Source organism: Dendronephthya gigantea, unplaced genomic scaffold (genome assembly GCF_004324835.1).
Source record: "Dendronephthya gigantea isolate DGI-Jeju-01 unplaced genomic scaffold, DenGig_1.0 000318F, whole genome shotgun sequence".
Lineage (NCBI taxonomy): Eukaryota > Metazoa > Cnidaria > Anthozoa > Malacalcyonacea > Nephtheidae > Dendronephthya > Dendronephthya gigantea.
The window spans coordinates 83,397-103,946 of record NW_021163328.1 but is presented as its reverse complement, the minus strand read 5'-3'; the positions used below and the strand labels follow the sequence as shown (position 1 = coordinate 103,946).

General features: G+C 36.7%; 1 long non-coding RNA gene across 1 annotated transcript; it reads right to left on the bottom strand.

Moving 5' to 3' along the window:
• Positions 1 to 1,122: 1,122 nt before the first annotated feature.
• Positions 1,123 to 16,375, bottom strand: LOC114541891. The gene is made up of 3 exons (XR_003689392.1): positions 16,192 to 16,375; positions 15,901 to 15,957; positions 1,123 to 1,165 (listed from the first exon to the last, which is right to left on the bottom strand). It is a non-coding gene; the product is annotated as an uncharacterized LOC114541891 (long non-coding RNA).
• Positions 16,376 to 20,550: the final 4,175 nt, after the last annotated feature.

Below are 20,550 nucleotides of genomic sequence, written 5' to 3'. Positions count from 1 at the left end.
CAAAATTTGCTTTCTTAAACTACCTGTCAGGCGACGTGTAATTTATCAGCTGACCGCTTGTGTATATTCCAGCCCGAACAACTGAGGATGGTTTCGATAGGGAATTATTGAAAATATCTGACAGAAAAAGAAGTTTGAAAACTATGATATACTATAATACACAAGTCTCAAGCACACGGTATATTCCGGAAAGTAACTGCAAAAATAAAACTATTTTAACTCGGCTGCATACTTTTTTGCAATTGGACATGTTCAAAATGGAAACGTGAAATAAAAAAGACGATAAAAGCAGTAAACTTGAATCCAGGTCAGAAGACATGGAGTGTTTGGAGTGTTTGGAGTGTTTTCTTTCAAGGTCAGAAATGAACAATTACTGGAAGTGACATGGAATGTCGCATGACTTAATGAGCTAAGGGGATGAAGGGTGACGATATTGTACGTTTCTAAGAAACACAGCGTTCTTTGAACATGATCCTAAATTTGAGAGTGTAAAAACGATTTTAAAATGAGAAAAAGGATAGACTCTTAGAAGAATTTTAGTAACAACATAACTCACTTTACTCCGAGGAGTTTCTCTATAGACGCTGATTTGTGACATTGATGTGATATGTTCGTCATCACTGAAACGAAAAATTTGTCATTTACTATCATATCTCACATTCTTTACACAGGACAAACTAAATACTGTCTTAATAATATATCATTCACCTGTATTTTCCAAATATGTTTTTAAAAAACGACTCCACTTTGATGGAAACTTTTCTTCCGCCTAAAACTGAGCAAAATAAAAAAAAATACAGCTCAAAGTAAATTACACACCTGGAAAGAATTTTTTCGTAAATAAATGAAGTAACCTGTATGTAAGTAAATTTGTCATTTATTTAAAATTTGTTTACTTAAATTGTTCACATACTTTATCGTAACGTCAACGTTATTGAAAGAAGATTCCATCATCTTTTTCAGATATTCCTCTCTCCTGTTTGATGTGAAAAGATGCTGGAAGACACAAACAAAATTGTGCACAAAATGTAAAACTTCAATTTGCAGAAATAACCGGTATCTTATCCTTTTGTTATTATATAGCTGGTACTAGTAGAATCTGGTACATACCATTCTGTTAATAACCACCACAGACAACAACAAATCCCCTAGGATAATCTGAGACCTAAGATAGAAATGGAATGAAAGCCTGAGTTAAATTATTGCAAATCACAAATATTCAAATTTCTGGCAATATCAAGTATCATACCAGTGCAATCAGTTCTATACCTTTATAGTTGTAAGAAGCCAATTTTTATTATCTCTTCAATCAATCTGATCCATGCAGTGAGCCTGGTGACACCTAAATTGAACAAAATTGCTTCAAAAATGGCTAATAACAAGGAATATATATATATATGTATATAAACACACAGGTAAGTTATCAAGAAACTTGAAAACAATAAAAGTACCTCTAACGTGAGTGCAACCTTTCGTTCACTCCAATTCAATTCATAACCACTAATCTTCTACACAAAAATATGGCATATGTTGATGTTGAAATAGCTTGGAAACGTTAGCTTCAATTAGCTTATCACTTTATTAATAAGAAACCACTTATTAAATTAGAAAAGGAATATGGACCTAATTTTTTGAAGACAGAGGGGGGGGGACATTGATACCATGATGAATTACGATTTTGAATTTCATGCGAATAGTTTCATTTTAGGGAATGAGGTATAATTAACCAGAACATACCAATTCACTTCCACTTTTATGACCAGGAAAGTCTTCGTACAACTTTTAAAATATAATAATCAGTGGTTAATTAACAGAGTGTACAATACAGTAAAACAAAGGTACGAAATAATAAAAATTACACTTCCTTACTAAAGCCTCTGTGATAAGGTCTTCTCTGCGCTCAGTAGAAAATGTAATATTGTGAGTCTTTTGCCTTATTTGTATATGAAACAAAGACAGTTTTTTTACAAATTACCAGCAGTTGTGAGTTTTATTTTATCTAAAGATTGACAACTTACACTCTCACACCAATGATAACTTGTGTTGGTGCCTTCAACCTTGGCATGATGTTTAGAAAATCTTTGTAAGCCCACTACAATATTTTTGAAAATTTGTCAGTTAATAACTTTCTGTTGTGGTTTCCAGCCATTCACATGTGCAATGACAAAATTAAATTGAGAACTTTATGGCTGCAGTTATATTCCAGTTGCCAAAATACATACAAAGACAGAATGATAGTTGTCAGGTGTTGAAATCCTACATAAGATAATTTGCATGAAAATATGGAAATGATGATAAAATCCTAAAAGGACATAGGATTGATTTCAACAAAATTTGTTAGGAAAATAAGCAAATGAACCTCTATTTCGGAGTTGGTCTGAATTCTTGACATTTTGCCAAAACTTTCTAATAGTTGTTGATCATAACAAAGAGCTATTATATATGTTAGGCATTTGCAAGCAAATTCAAATTTGAAACCCGAGGATCATGCAGCAATTATATTGTATCAATATGGTGGAAGACTGGAAGTCAGGATACATATCATGTCAGATAAGCCCAGGTTGCACAAGACATCTTAATCAAAATTTACATCAAAATGATTTTGACAAACATTGACACTCCTGTATTAAAGTCACTATTATGACCAAGTATAGATCGCCACATTATGACCAAGTATAGATCGCCAGTCGCCACATTTTGATGAAAACATCCATCTAGACAATCTAGACAGGAATCGGCCGACTAAAATCGTCGTGTGTGCGCCTAGCTTTATGAAATAAACAAGATTGGATTTTTATATTTACACAAAATAGGATTATGCATCAAACAACGAAAAGGTATGTACATAAATCTTATAGGTAGTTCAAAGGGCCCTGTCCACAATTTAACTGGCTTTAATAATGATTGATTGATTGAATTTAATAATCGTAATTTGCAGTTAGTAAAAACTGAATTATATACGATGTACATAAAAGACACCTAAAAGTATATACATGCATAAGTTTAACTAAATCTAATCTATAATTATCTTACAATTATAACAAATTAGGCTATTGTTCGAGACTGTTAGCGATTATGAAGGAGTTCTAATACCGATCAGTTCGAATTCGAGGTATAGAGAATTTTCTTCATCGTCTTAGGGAATATTTACAAATTTTTTCCTGAGGAACTAACGAATTTAATTTATAATCTCTATCTTGGGCTTGTTCAAAGAGTTTGTGACACGCAGCAGATCTTTGATCAAACAATGAATCCAACTTCGACATGATAATAGCGTCATCATAACCGTGGTTCTTATATACTCTTCTCAAAAACCGTTTTTGTACCCTCTCAATCTCGTTGCTTAGGTACACCGGCAACGAGTTGTGAAAAACAGGTGACGCGTATTCCAAAATCGACCGTATACATGCCCAATATATCATTATTATGTCTTCGATAGGGACATTTGCTCGTTTAAGTTGTGTTATCAGATATAATCTCTTGGTAGCTTTCGACACAATTTGCTCCACATGTGCTCTCCACTTTAGATCACTGCTGACTGTAAGTCCAAGGATCTTAGCATGGTTCACTATTTCGAGTTCTTTTCCATTGACCAGTAATGGGGCTAGCGTGTTGCCATGATTATTATTCCTAGAAAAGTCAATTTTGAGTTCTTTACTTTTATCTTCGTTTAGTTCAGCTAGGTTGGTTATAGTCCAATTTTGAACATCATCAACATCTAACTGAATTGTACTGCGTTGACCTTTTTTCAGTATTTCCGAAATACTTGTGTCATCGACAAATTTCCCAGGATCGCTATGTGACGTTGTCAGGTCATTTATCATTAGTACATATAACCAGGGACCAAGCTTGGTACCCTGGGGTACACCCGCGCGAATCTCACTCCATTGCGAAAAGCAATTGTTCCTCAATTTTACCCGCTGCATACGGCCAGTATGGAAATCCAAGATCCAATTTATTGTAGAAGGGGGGAGGTTAAGTTGTCTAATTTTAACATAGAGTCGTTTATGGTCTATCAGATCAAATGCCTTTCTAAAATCGAATAGAACTGTACGGACTAAATTTCCAGGTTGATCAGTGGCCTGTGCCCAGCGGTGTATCATAGATATTAAAGCCATTGTGGTAGAGGATTTCGGTACTACTCCAAATTGGTTTTTGTCGATGATTTTCAAAATGGCCGGTCTAACGTTCCTCTCAAGGACAAACTCCTCTTCCACCTTCGAGATTATTGGCGTTAGAGATATCGGACGAAGGTGTTTATTTACATTTGTAATTTGACACGCCTTAGGAATGGGGGTGATTTTGACTGTTTCCAACCAAGAGGTAATGTTTCTTGTTGAAATGAGTTGTTAATAATTAGGCTAATTGGGAAGGCCAGTATTTCTGCAAATTCTCTGAGTAACCAAGGTTGAAGTCCATCCGGGCCAGGGGATTTACTTGCGTTAAGGGATTTCAATTTCATAAATACATCAATTTCTTGTACTTCTAATACATCACAGCCAGATGCTGGCCTTGCGTACTGGATTTTATCAGACTCATCAAGTGGCACATATGATTGCTGTGGGTCCAAAAAGGAATCGTTAATAAAGTTTGCAATTTCATCATGAGAAGAATCATTAATATTCATGTTTTCAAGAGCAAGGATGGATAGTAAATCTTCATTGTCAGACATTGGGGTGTGGCCACTAATGCGTTTAACTTCGTCCCACCATCGTTTTAGCTTGCTGTCTTTTAAAAGACGTAATTTAGAATTATAATAAGTTTGCCTGCACCGCTTGCGATGGCTATTAACGCGGTTATGATAGAACTTGAAGAGCATTTGATTGCCTTGTGCCCAGGCTGCTTGGCGTTTAACAATGAGCTCTTTTAGATAAGTTGTCATCCATGGAACGTCGTTTCGATGAATAACTCGTGTTTTCTCGGGCACAATATTATTAAGTCCAACCTGAATCAAATCATTAAATATGGCAGCTTAGATTTCGACTGAATCGACTGATAAACTGGACCAATCGACGCCCGAGAGAAAACGGCCAAGTTGTTCTTTTTTACTTGGCCTTCGATCACGTACTAAAACTTTAATGCGTTCTGACTTAGTTTTGATTCTTTCTTTCGGGAAAATTGTAATTGTGCAGTGATCCGAGAGTCGAAACGACGAAAGACAATTTGCATCTTTATAAAAGGAATGCAAATTTGTAAGGATTTTGTCTAGGGTGTTATTTCCTCGAGTTAGAAATTTAATGAGCTGTTTAAACTTGAACTGTCGTGCAATAGGCAAAGTGTTAAATTGATTAAAATCGCCTGTCAATATGATTCCACAGTTGGGAAAGTCTCCTTCAAGGGTAGTCAGACATTCTGAAAGGTACTCTGACAGGATTGAGTTATTAGAATTAGGAGGGTGATAAATTATTCCGACAATGATGCATGAAATTGACCGCGGGGACGTCTTGGTCGTATTTTAATCCAAATTACTTCTAAATTTGGAGATTGCAGTTCGACTAAATAATTAAAATGAATATTTTGGTGAACAAAGACACAAACTCCACCATGTGAACCACTTTTTCGGTCTTTGCGTACTACATAATATGATAATATATTTGCATGTGTATCTACATAAATAATGTGCAAATATATGTCACATGCGTTGTCCTTTGCCTTTGCATTCCGAGCCTATTGGCTTTCTACTTTTAATACTTATGTGCTAAAGCTTGGAATTGCGAATTATCTGACAATATTCTTTAAACTTTAACGTTGGACTATGTTTTATATACATAATCATTTATAAACACAATCTCATAATTTATAATTGTACATGTAAAATACAAAAAAAATGGTAGCATACAGGTGAAAATATTTGAAAGTTTCTCATTTGGCTAAGGGTTGTACAAATAGTTTCGTTAAATATGATTCAGCTACAACTTTGAACAAAAAAAAACATGGCTACACAATAGCCCTGAAAATCGTAATGAGCGTGATAACTCTGGATAACTCTACCTTATCATGATGCTAATAAGCTTAACATTTGCCTGATCATTTGATAATTTTGAGCTAAGCTCTCTTTATTATTGTATAAATGTGTACCAAATGCCACTGAATAGTCACAATGCATATCGATGACTTATATTTATGATGATTCCTCTGATGTAAAGCCATAATATTTAAAAAATATAGCATCTTAACATTGACCTTATCATTATGCTAATTAGCTTAACATTCAACTTATCATTTAATAATTTTGAACAAAATTTCCATTATTTTGTGTAAATATGTACTAAATGTAACCATATAGTAACAAGACATATCGATGAGCTATATTTATGATGAATCTTCTGATGCAAAGCCATAATATTTAAAAAATATAACATCTTAACATTGATCTTATCACTATGCTAATTAGCTTAACATTCACCTTATCATTTGATAATTTTGAACAAAATTCCCATTATTTTTGTGTAAATGTGTACTAAATGTCACCATATAGTCACAAGACATATCGATGAGCTATATTTATGATGAATCTTCTGATGCAAAGCCATAACATTTAAAAAATATAACATCTTAACATTGACCTTATCATTATGCTAAATATGTTAACATTCACCTTATCATTTGATAATTTTGAGCAAAATTCTCTTTATTATTGTATAAATGTGTACCAAATGGCACTAAATAGTCACAATGCATATTGATGACTTATATTGATAATGATTTTTCTGATGTAAAGCCAAAGTATACAAAAAATATAGCATTTTAACATTGACCTTATCATTATATTTTGTTGTATAATGTTCACTCCCCCCTGCTAAATGGTTCTTTTGCAACAAACAGACTCCTTAAGTAGATAAGTTGAAAATAATGGGAAAATAAAAGTGACATCTTAACATTCTACTTATCATGTAGTGTGGACGCGGACGGGAACGGGAACGGGGACGGGGACGGGGACGGGGACGGGGACGGGGACGGGGACGGGGACGGGGACGGGGACGGGGACGGGGACGGGGACGGGGACGGGGACGGGGACGGGGACGGGGACGGGGACGGGGACGGGGACGGGGACGGGGACGGGGACGGGGACGGGGACGCCAAAACTATAGCAATAGCTTTCTTGCACTAAAGTGCAGGCGAGCTAAAAAGGAATTTTGGAAGCAGAATACCTGACATGCGTTGCACTATCATCATTAACCAACCTTTTCCTTTCAGAACAAATAACATACGAAGTGAATTTAACTTTTCCAATTTTGTCTTGCACAAGGCCTAGTTCTCAGCTCGCAGATTGAAAAAACATTGAAGAATCTTTAAAAAACCACAATGTAAGACATCATAGAAAAATCGCGAGAAATAACATTGAATTTGGCTTACGACAAGTCGTATCTCCGATGCAATAGACGTCCGATAGCGATTGTCATAATGAGTTTTTATGTGGTACACTAGTATATTGAATATTCGTTCTGCAATTACATAATAGGAAAGGGAGAATAAAAAAATTATATTTTATATAACACCAGTGTAAAATGAATGATAAATGGAACTGTACCGCAAAATAGGATATTACTCCTGAAAATAATGTTGCACAGAAGCAAGACATTAAATATCACAGAAATATTTGGGCTAAAGACCCCGGAATACCACTAAACAATATTGGTTGAAACGATTTTTTGAATAGTATATTCCAACCAGCGTATAGTTATAACCTGCATTTGTATTATAAGTAAAAACAATAATCAAAATAATAGGTTGCTTTGTTATCTCAAATTACTCACCCATAGCAAGATATATTTTAGAAATTCCATATCTTTTCGCTTTTTTGGTACTCTGTTGTCTTCGAAATGTCCCAATTTTACATGTTATCAATCTGTTGTAATTCTGAGTAATTCTTGGGCTAGGATGTGCAAAAGAATTGAAGAAATAGCATTTCATAAGTGCTAAGCGATAATCGTTGGTAAGCACGTGCTTAAGACAAGCTCGAATCGGAACTAGGTCAGAATTTCGGCTTTTTGCCTGAATTTGTTTTCCATATTCTTATTATTGTGAAATATTATAGCCGGTGATGCGATAATTCATATCATCAGGTATGTTTGTATAAAAAATCGAAAAAAATCTTCTAAAGGCTCGATTTTGACGCTAAATATATCAAAATAGTACTGAATATTTGAACTAAACCACTACAACCGGTTTTCGTTTGCATTTTGGGCAATATCCTAAGGATTAGGCCGCTTTGATGTGTAATATTGAATATATAAAATGCGTGAATATCATACCTGTGAATAGCTATGTATGCATGACGCGGGTAAAACGCCATATTTCGACTAGAATTTGCAATATTTAGCCTTCAAATTTACTACATTTGCGATTTTGTCAGTTTGTTATATTAACTTTTATTCCATGCTATGCCCAATTCGACAATATTCTGAAAGGTTCAGTAGTTAAATGTCCACATAATTCAAATGCTACAACAGTTTGAAAGATTTACTTGCCTTTTAAATTCCGACTTTCCTGCTCGACGGGGTTCTAAAGCTGGTTGGGAAATAAAGCCTTTTAATAATGATTGAACTGTAATTTTTTGTGAACTTCATGAGAGAAATAATCGAACAAATACACACATGCTGTGATACATTGGCTTGGAATATGCTCCAAAACGCGTGAAATCGAACATTTGTTGTGCAATCAGCTTGCAAATATCAAAGAAACGAGATCAAAATTTGAATATAGATTAACCAATCTGATTGGTTTTTATTGAACCAATCGTGTAGTACAAAAATTGACCAATGACAAATTGACCTGTGCACAGAAATAACCAATCAAGTTGTCTTAATTTTGCTGAATTATGCAAGAGCCTACAGGCTATAAAACAGAGCCGTCTGCGACGGTTTTCTTCAGGTAAGTGAGTTCTTTCTTTAGGTAGGATCAAGGTATGTGTAATTATTTTTTTAATAGAAGTAGATCCCCGTGGCCACTCTGTTAGCTAAGAATCTCTGTCCCCGTATCTGGAAACACGGCTCACTGCTTGTCTAACTGTGTTTTGCTCTTCGTTTTCTAGGGAGCTACTAATAATTTTTTTTGGTGTTTTTCAGACAAAGACGATCGTAGTTTAGTTTTAGTATCCAACCCTAAGAAGCCATCCCATATCCATGCCGTCAGTTAATCCCCTAGCCACTATTGCCTTCATGCTAATTCTGAATGCTTCCTTTTCTAGGAACCACTCACCATATTTTTTGTCGTTTCAGCTACAGAGTTAGTGGGTTGTGGGTTGTTGGATGTTGTGTCGTCGGTTGTGTGTTTTGTGTTGTACGTTCGTATTGTCTGCCAGTCGGTTTGCGAGTTGCCCTGTAGCTCTCGCTTTTTCCTGGCCACACAAAGAACACATTTCGGATACTCCTTTTTAGGAGATTGGGTTCGAGTCCCATGAATGTGTCAATTTTTCGCTGATATCTAATGTGGTCCGTCTCTAATACAAAAGCACAACATCCAACGGACAATCTGCATCCTTTCACCACACCAACTGCAAGTGTTGTCCTTATACAACAGAATGGAACTTCCAACAGAGTAAGGAGTAACCAATAACAAAGATGAAGTTCTCGTAACTTCTCAAAAGGGACAAGATGCGGCACTTGTTAATGAAGTATTCTCGATGTTTAAGGGATCCTCTCAGTTAAACGTTCAATCAGAGGATATTTCAAAGTGGTAAGCTGATTTAAACTTGTGATTACTGTGCGAATACTTCACCCATTTTAATAAATATGAGACCACTAAACTCATTGCTGTCTGCTCGTAAACGGCGCACACAGATAATTTCGATTTTATCGGGAAGTATTTTATCATATCAACTAGAAATTGTGTTATTTGAAAGAAAAAACATTTACCTATTTGTATAAACTTAGTTCATTTCAAAAGCTTTCCTATAAGCCAAGATATTTATTCCCAAACTTGAACTTTTTAAATTGAATTTTAGTGAAGCGAAAATACGCAAAGCCTTCCAAAAATCTCGCCTAAAAACCTCCAAATATTTCTAGTATACATTGGGATCAATATTTTCATCTATTTTACTTGAAATACAGTCGCTTTGGCGATTTGTAGTGATATTTCCAACAAACGTGTTTACAAATGGAAACCGGAAAATGTGCATATAATCATCACCATATTGGCGAAAATTTGACAATTATGACTTCTAGGGACAATTTTACCCCGGAAATCGATTACCGGGCTTATTTTACCCCCAAGGGGTAGGCAACGTTACGTTTTTGACACCTCTAACCTCACGTGACAACCACATGCGCGTGCGGCTGAGCAACGCCTTGCTATACACAATAACAAATAAAAAAGCTATATTTTTCAAGTTTTTCTGCCCATCCTGACTTAAAAACTATCAGAAAAGATAACTACAGCCTTTACAGTTTACATGTAACGGTTAAAAGACGACAGGATAAAAATAACGAAGAAAATTAAGAAATTCCAAAGGCGAGTTATATTTCCTTTGTAATCCCGTGTAATTTGATATGATTTTTAGAGCTGCACTGCAGTGTCAGGTTAACAGCAATATTAATTAATTTCTGGATTAAAAAGAAGCGATTGGGTTAAAGTATTTTTCTTCAGCTATATTTTGGTGGTATTTTTGTGCTTTTTAAATTAAACGGATTAATTAAAACAATAAAAAACCAAGATAATTTCATGATATCTGGTGATGGAAGGCATGACAAGAATTATGCCTACACAATATTTTGCTGTACAGTTCCATATGTCATTCATTCTACACTGGTGTTATTAAAATTAGATTTATTTTTCTCCCTTTCCTATTATGTAACTGCAATTTAGCAACATACAGGGCTTGGGGGTATTATGTGAATATGAAAGAAAACAGCCTGCATTTTTTTCTGTATATTCTTTTTGTTATAGAAGTCACAAAATACATGCTGTTACTATACAGTATAGGGCCTTGTGATTCATATACAATTATAGTTTCAATTGTGTGAAAGTGGTGTTCTTGTGATCTCAACTCTCATTTTCTTAATATGAACACTTAATTGTAATAAAACAACTGGATTTAGATTCTAACATCTTTCCTGGATTTGAATCCTATTCTTGTCCTCCAATGCGAGAGATATCCTTCAAGTTGATTCCTTGTTGTTCCTCTCGCTTTTCCAGAGCTCTAACAGACAAGTATAGCACGTGAAATAACAGGCTTATATGTACATACAAGCATGCATTATGAAATTTTGGAACACGAAAGTTGCTTTAAAACGTATTCTGCAAGCTTTACATTGTCACGACTTGATAAATGATCTTCTTTAGTTTCTGGTGGCAGAAGAAAAGATAAAAACTTTCCAACAAAATTGTTTCTTTACAAAAAGCTTTTACATTTCTGAATGAATTACTATTTAATTATTTCGTCAGTGGGGCAGTTGGCACAGTTTAAGGATGAATGATGGAGTTTAGTTACCAAAGCAGTTGATACAACTTAGTCAATATTATGATTGGTTAGTCAGAATCACTGCAATGGGTTTATGTAAATAATGGCCCTCGCAAGACATTCTCAAAGATTTCCTACTTCGTCAGGGCTTTCAAGGTAATAGAGCAAACCAGCTGGCTGTGAAAATCGTATTCAAATTTATTAAATAATTGTTTATGAACCAAAACTTACGAACAGGAAATCTCGCATTTAAACTTTATTGTATATTTTAGACATTAAAAACTATAACTACTTTAATACGAACATTATTCTCACAAGTAATGCCAATTCTGTTGGATGACCAGTTGTCCAGAGAGCCACAAGATGTCCACTCAATTGCCTATATGTCAACAATAAAGATTATAAATTACTTATGGAGTATGCTTGTTAGTCTCAATTGAACTATTTGCAGATGGCCAGTATATAGAGGATTATAAAATCACAAGTTTTAAGATTAATCTAAAAATGTTGCTAAAATACAACTCAGGTCCTCTGGATGGAATCGAGGCTATACATCTGGAACAATTTGTTAATATATCACACTAATTCGGGTTTTAAAGGGTCTTAATTTCGAGTGGTATTATTATACACACTTCAAATTCAAGCCAGGAACTGTTGATGGAAAAATGAGTCAACTATACGTTCTCAGTGACAGGAGCATTGCACCGGCATCGCAAAAGCGATTCCTGCCGGAGGATCTATAGTTGACTCATTTTTCCATCAACTGTTCCTGGCTTGAATTTGTGCATAATACCTCTCGAAATTAAGACCCTTTAAAACCTCTTAAATATCAACTGAACTAATATGTACATTCATCACTGCTAAAAAAATGCAGAACGTTAAAAATTACGTTTGTCAAAAGCGGAAAATTCTCAATGGAGGAATGAATGAATAAAACGTACCTCGATTATCGCCTTCAGAACCATGCCAGCACCTTTCACAATTGTTGTCGACGGATGCTGAAATTGTTGAGGAACGAATTCAAAACCACGATTAGTAAGAACCATTAGCGGGGCAATAGTAAAACATACATAAGCGAAGAAATGGTACAATTGGTACTATTTATTGCAGTTTTATCTTAAACCTACCTGAAACAATCGATAAATGCAATGACCCATTTCTAGACAAACAAATAACAGACTTCATTAGTTGCTCCCATGCATTGGTCAAGCTAGTGGACGTGGTAAACTTCACCAAAAATGTAAAGAGAGAAAGGCAATTTAATCAACTCTCAACGTCAGTCAATGAGCCATAAACTGCCAAGAAGACAAGTTTAATAAAAAGCTCCTCAAATGTTTTGTAGCATACCTGCAACTTTCTCCAGTAATTTCCAAAACTGTTCATCGTCTGTTGTCTCACTAAGAGGAATATGCAATAGTCGATTTATTATAACAGACTACATGAGTTGATTCAAAATATTAGAAGCAATCACACCTTACTATTAGTTTAACATGAATGTCCAACTTCACGCCCGTATTATTTTGATATATTGCAAAGCAACCAGAACTTTACTTGTAAGGAGGACACAGAACAAACGTCAGAAAATCAAGCAATCCACTTATACCTAAAACCCCTGTGGGACAAAATTCAAGGGCTGAACGTTTGGGTAATTGTTTACAAAGAATCGAAATTTCAGAAATTCAGAAACCAGTCATACGTGAGACAGCAGAAAGTACCAAAACCCAAATTGTGTATGATGCTTCGGCACGTCCAAATGAGAGAACTCCTTCGTTAAATGAGTGCTTAGAGCCAGGCCCAGCACTACAAAACCAATTATGGAGTATTCTCGTGAGGAATCGATTCCACCCGGTAGCTCTATCCGGCGACATCAAGCAGGCCTTTTTGCAAGTCCGAATAAGGACAGATGATCGCGATGCGTTACGCTTTCATTGGCTGAAAGACTGGACAACAAGAGAAGTGGAAACATTGAGATTCACAAGAGCATTATTCGGCCTTTCCACGTCTCCATTCTTATTGGGGGGAGTCATCGAGCAGCACCTCCAGAACATGCAATCAGTCTTTCCGAATGAAGTCGACGAAATACGACGCAGCCTTTATGTGGACGACCTCATATCGGGAGGGAACACGCTTGAGGAGACCGAGAATCTGAAGAAATCGTGTGTGACCATCTTCACTGAAGGGAAATTTGAACTACACAAGTGGCATTCAAATAATCCGAAGCTTGAATTGGAACCAGAGCCCTTTGAAGAAGTTGAAACGGGCTATGCGAAAGAGCAAATAGGAGTAAAAGCTGGAGAAACAAAGTTGCTTGGCGTGCCTTGGGATAAGAAGACGGACAGTATCAAGGTGAACTTTCCAGAGCCGTTGAAGGAAATCACGAAACGAAATGTCCTCGGTAACATCGCCAAGATATATGACCCATTGGGAATTGTATCACCCACAACAATACAAGGAAAATTGATCTATAGAGAAATCTGTGACGAACGGATGTCTTGGGACAAAGAATTAAACCCGGAATTGCTCGCCAAATAGATTTCATGGGAACTAAACCGACCAAAAGAAGTTGAAATAGCGAGGAGTCTTGTTAGATATCAGGAGGAAATCGATGCAATTGATCTACATGCCTTCGGCGATGCTAGTGGTAAAGGAGTGTCATCAGTCGTCTATGCCGTCACAAGGCAGCGTCGTGGCGTCGAAGTCAAGACTCGCAAAAAGGGGTTTAACCATCCCAAGACTGGAACTCATCGCGGGACATATGTCAGCAAACTTGCTCCACAACGCAAGGGAAGCATTGATGGGTTTTCCAATCCGAAATACGTTCAGTTGGCTAGATAGCACAGTGGCCCTCCACTGAATTCAGGGAAACGGCGAGTACAAACAATTTGTCAGTCATCGCGTTCATAAGATCCAGGAAAGGGACTATATACAGTAGAGGTATGTCAGTTCAACTGAAAATCCAGTGGACCTCGGAAGCCGGGGAGGCAAGGTTGACATGTTATCTGAGACGTGGCTCAAGGGACCATCGTGGTTAATAGACGAAAACGAGTGGCCTCAAGACATAATAACCAGCCCAAGCAAAGAATCGCTAGCCGAAGCTAAAGTTATCAAGGAAGTCCTAGCTGTTGCAGTGGAATTGGAGCAAGATGATCTGGATAAGCTTATTGAAAAATGGGATCTTTGGAAGACCGTTCGAATCACAGCGTGGATTACGAGATTTACCAGAAATTGTCGGATGAAACAAAAGGTAACCGGCCCCCTGACTAAAGAAGACATAAACGAACAGCTCGAGTTCTGGATTGGAAGAGCACAGTCGCGACATGAAGGAAAGGAAAAATTCGAAGAGGACAAGCTCCAACTAAATCTTCAATTAAACGAACGAGGTATCTATGAATGCAGAGGAAGAGTGCAAGGAGACAATCCTATTTATGTTCCTGAAGAAGACGTAGTTGCCGAGAAATTAGTTCTGCATGCACACTCGCAGACCCTACATGGGGGAGCCTTACTGACAATGACTAAATTCAGGGAAAAGTATTGGATACTGCAATTGAGGCGACTGACGAAACGGCTGATACGCAAGTGCCACGGGTGTAAAAGATTCCAGGTTAAGGCGTACGCAGATCCTCCGACAGCTAACTTGCCTCTCGAAAGAACCACCGGTTCAACACCATTCGAAGTCATCGGAGTTGACTTTGCGGGACCAATCAGATATTTAAGTAAAGCAAAGAAAGAGAAGAAGGCTTATGTAGCGTTGTATGCTTGTAGTTTAACCAGGGCAGTTTATCTCGACCTATTGCCAAATCAAAGTACAGATGAGTTTTTACTCAGTTTGAAGCGATTTATCGCAAGGAAGGGACGTCCAGAAAAGGTATTTTCGGACAATAGCAAAACCTCTTTAGCTACTGCAAAATGGCTTCGAAGAGTTCAAAAGGATGAGAAGTTCAACAGTTGGTTAACAAAACAAGATATCAAGTGGAAGTTCAACTTAAGCCGCGCCCCTTGGTGGGGCGGACAATTCGAGCGATTATTCGGCGTAATGAAACAAGCACTCTACAAATCAATCGGACAAGGAAACCTACGCTGGAAAGAGTTAGAAGAAGTACTGCTCGACGTCGAAACCACAATCAACAACCGACCGCTGACATACGTAGAGGATGACGTTCAGATGCAGATATTAACTCCAAATTCCATGCAGTTCGTGCAGCAAATCCAACTGCCTGAAGAAGAACCTGATCAAGGGGAAAATGTTGAACTTCGAAAACGGGCAAGGTATTTGAGAAGATGCAAAGATATCGTTTGGGCCAGATGGACAAACGAATACCTAAAATCATTACAAGAAAGACACAAACTCAAGCATAAGACGAAACAGATGACGGCGAAGCCAGGTGACGTGGTTTTAATAAAAGGCGACGAACGAAACCGAGGGAAGTGGACAATTGTATATATATATATATATGAACACACCGGTAAGTTATCAAGAAACTTGAAAACAATAATAGTACCTCTAACGTCACTGGAACCTTTCGTTCACTCCAATGTAATTTATAACCACTAATCTTCTGCACAAAAATATGGCATAGGTTGATGTGGAAATAATTTGGAAACATTAGCTTTAGCTAGCTTATCACTTTATAAAAAACCCGCTTATTAAATTAGAAATGGAATATGGGCCTACTTTTTGAAAGAGAGAGGGGAAGGCATTGATACCATGATGAATTACGATTTGGAATTCATTGTGAATAATTTCTTTTATACAACTGGAACGATAAGTCCTGACAAAAATCCCTATTTACCTTGAAGTTAAAATAGTTCCCCGTACTAATCCTAATGCAGCCTCTTTGATGTCTTTCTACGCTGTTTCATCCTGAGGCTGCAGCAACAAAGAAAATTTACAGTGATTAGATGTAATTATATGTCTCTAGATGTTACTACAAATACCTTGCAGTCTCTATAATTACCTTACATGTTCTTTACACGACGGCTTAACGTATCGCTTGAGAGGATCTACTGAACAGTGCCAATCTGGAATTGATAAATGAAATATTTATCCTTTTACTTCACTGATGCGTTTGCATTCACGACTTCCGTGTAAAACGATCCAATTTGCGGGTATATAGTTGGGTTCAAGTCAGGAAGCTTTCACTGATAAGAGAGAGTTTTCTATTGAAGTACAGTATCAGCTCAACACGAATGAAGGGGCAATTTGGAGTGGAGAAATGAAACCGTCTGAAAAGGATTATATTGAGTACCTTCTCGATTATATGCAAAACATCGCAAACTTTCGGTGAATCAGAGGATTCAATAACATCGACCAGAAGCTGGACAGCTCGGATCTGCACAAAAATATTTCGATTTTTCGCAATGTGGTCTAAATGTGGCAACACTGAATTCTCAAGTATTTCTCCCTGTAAAAAATAAAAAGTTACAAACTAGAAAAAGATTCATAATATCGATAATGTCTAGAAAAATTGACTGAAATTATTCAAAGTGCCAACATTTTATACCTCATATAGTGGAGATAACGTTCCTAATATGTTACAAAGCACATTTAGTACTTTAATTCGGATGGCCGTCCTCTCTTCAAATCTAAAAAAAATTCCCATTAGGATAAGGCTGAGGCTACATAGAAATACATCACGAACTTAAACAAAAATCAAAATACCAAAATATTACATTATTACAAAATTTTGTCCTCAAAGAAAGTCATAAAATATTTAGCTAGATTCTGATCAAATTGGCACACAGGATATTGAGAATCAGGGATATGATGTAGAAACTTTCCAACGGTTTTAAATAATTGCTCTTGGTCACTCCTATTATCTCTAACAATTTCAGAATAGTAACGAGTACGACTTTCCGATAATAGCTCACTGACACGGCGACATGGTTGACTGTGTTTTAGACGATCACAGGATTGTCCTGACTTACGCCATACCCGCTCGAGTTTCCTTCTGATACGTTTTTCGTTTTTAATTTGTTCAGTGTACCAAGGTGCAGCTGAACGACTAATTATCTCCCTGGTGATAAGTGGTGCATGATGATCCAGAATTCTGGAAAGCTCCGAGTTGTATTGGTTGACTTCCGCACTAATATCAGCCGTGTTCCCAGTGATAATCGGATATAGCCTAATGTCATTAAAGAATGAGTCCATATTGATTGCTTTAATTTTACGTGACTCCACGACCCTCCTCTGAAACAATGTTTTTTTAAAATTGAGTTCACATGTAACCGTGTAATGGTCAGATATAGATGGATCATGAACGTCAATAGATTGAACAATATTTTCCTCATGGCGAGACAAGATAAGGGCTAACGTGTGACCAGCAATGTGTGTTGGTTGTTGTACATGTTGTTCCAGATTAAAAGAATCAACAAGATTGAGAATTTTTTTGTTGTTAATTCCGACTTATCGTCTACATGGAGGTCGATATAATACGATAATATTTAGAATTTGACACATATTGATTTGCATACCCATCAGTTCGAAAGACTTAATGTGTGTGAACATGTTCGTCGATTCCAGCTTGACTTTTAAAGTGTTGTTGTATAATATACCAATGCCTCCCCATCTACCTTGTTGTCTCGAGATATGTTTAAAGAGTAGCCCTTCGGGGTGAAATTCCCAATTGATTTAAGATCAAATTTGTCAGGGTGAAGCCAGGTTTTTGTAATCGCAAATATATCAAATTCATTCTCAACCACATAGTCTTTGACTAAATTGGCTTTGCTTCGAATAGACCGGCAGTTAAGAAGACCAAAAGAACAAAGCTGAGTAACAGCTGTATCAGGAGTGTTGGCAATGCTTGATAAAGGAATATTGATGAGATTGTTTCTCTTAATTAATATCATTTCTGCCATATATGTTTACAGGCTGATGATTTGAATGATGTTAGTGATTATATGGTGTCCCGGAGGTGTTTGCCAAGTAGGTATTATAGAAAATATTCCTATAGGTCATATGGAACAACCAACCTTTCTGTAGATTCAACTGCCCAAGCATTGAACTAAGCTCCTCAGGATTATTAGCGGGTCGAAACGTGTTCATCAAACGTGACTGCTTTCGATGTTGAGACATCTTATCCGACTGATTATTATCAAAAGATTGAGGACCAGGATTAGACGAAACATCCACACACATTGTTAGATCCTGCTTAAAAGGCTTCGCACATAGGACTAGACTAACAAATCCATGTTTCGGTTCTTTAGCAATCGCAAATGAGACTTTGTATTTAGATTCAAAACCAACTCGTTGTATGTTGACCCGACATCGAAAAGCAATATCTCTACAAATACTCAAGGTTATGGCATCCGCAGCCAATCCGTCCAAATCCATGCAATTAGTATTCTTAAATGCCATATTAATTGGTCGAGATGTACGAAACTCGTTAGATAAAATATATATCATAAAAAAATATATAGAGTTACCGACCAACCGCCATATTGATCGTGAATTAAGCAATATGGAAACACAATATTCATTTCCATACACGAAAAGGTGGTGATTCAATGATAACATCACGTTATCACCTTTAGATATTTTCTTTAAAAACTTGCTTAACGAATCGGATAGAAGCAAACGGGAACGAAAAGAAGTTGTGAAATCATTGTAAGTGTGTTTATTTCTATTTAAACCCGACAACTTTACTTGTTCAGGGAAAGGCATGTTAGAGTTGTTTACTAGTAAAAACTATGTACACACCTTGGGTTGTGGTGGACAAAATATTGAATAATTGGTTATTTTTATTGTAGATCACTAGCTGCCTGTGAAGGAACACACAACATAATATTATAATGCGTCAAAAACAGTTGGATTGAAGGTTTTCAAACTTAAATGATATCCCCAGTGGCAAATCAATTGTTCGAATCTTACCATAACCGTGTTTCATTATAAATTCGTGAAAATTATGAAGTAATTTAAATGAACATGGCCGTTCAGCACAATAACTTGTACTCAAGTGGTAAAAACAATGATCCCAAAGTTGTAAATCGATGGTTCGAATCCTACCATAACCCTTTTTATATTATAAATTTCGTGAAAAGAAATACAGTAAACAAAGTAACCATGGCCATTCCCCACAAGATCTTGTGGCTAAGACAATTGTCTCCCAAGTGGTAAATCGATGGTTCGAAACCTGCTATGCCCTTTTTCATTATGAACTTCGTGAAAGGATAAAGTAAACTAAATAACCAAGACCATCCATAACAACACCTTGTGCTCTAGTGGCGAAGACAATCGTCTCCCAAGTAGTAAATCGATGGTTCGAATCCTACCATAACCGTTTTTCATTATGAACTTCGTGAAAACGATAAAGTAGATCAAATAAACGTAGCCATTCTCCGAAGAACTTGTGGTCTAGTGGCTAACACGAGTGTTAAATCGATGTTTCGAATCGTGCCTAAACTATTTTTTATTACGAACTTCGTGAAAGGATAAAGTAAACTAAATAACCATAGTCATCCAGCACAAGACCTTGTGCTCTAGTGATGAAGACGAAGGTCTCCTAAGTGTTAAATCGATTGTTCGAATCCTACCATAAACGTTTTCATTATGAACTTCGTGAAAAGGATAAATAAATTAAATAACCATAACCGTTCAGCACAAGTTCTTGCAGTCTAGTGGCGAAGACAATCATCTCCTAAGTAGTAAATCGATGGTTCGAATCCTGCCATGACCTTTTCATTATGAATTTCGTGAAAAGAATAAAGTAGACTAAAAAAAAATGGCCGTTCAGCACAAGACCTTGCAGACTAGTGGCAAAGACAATTGTGTCCCAAGTGGTATATCGATGGTTAAATCCTGCTATGACCTTTTTCTTTATGAACTTCGTGAAAGGATAAAGTAAACTAAATAACCATGGTCATCCAGCAAAAGACCTTGCGGTCTAGTGGCGAAGACGATGGTCTCCCAAGTGTTAATTCGATGGTTTGAATCCTACCGTAACCGTTTTCATTATGAACTTTGTGAAAAGGATAAATAAATTAAATAACCATAACCGTTCAGCACAAGTTCTTGCAGTCTAGTGGCGAAGACAATCGTCTCCCAAGTAGTAAATCGATGGTTCGAGTCCTACCATAACCGTTTGTCATTATGAACTTCGTGAAAACGATGAAGTAGATCGAATAAACGTAGCCATTCCCCCAAGAACTTGTGG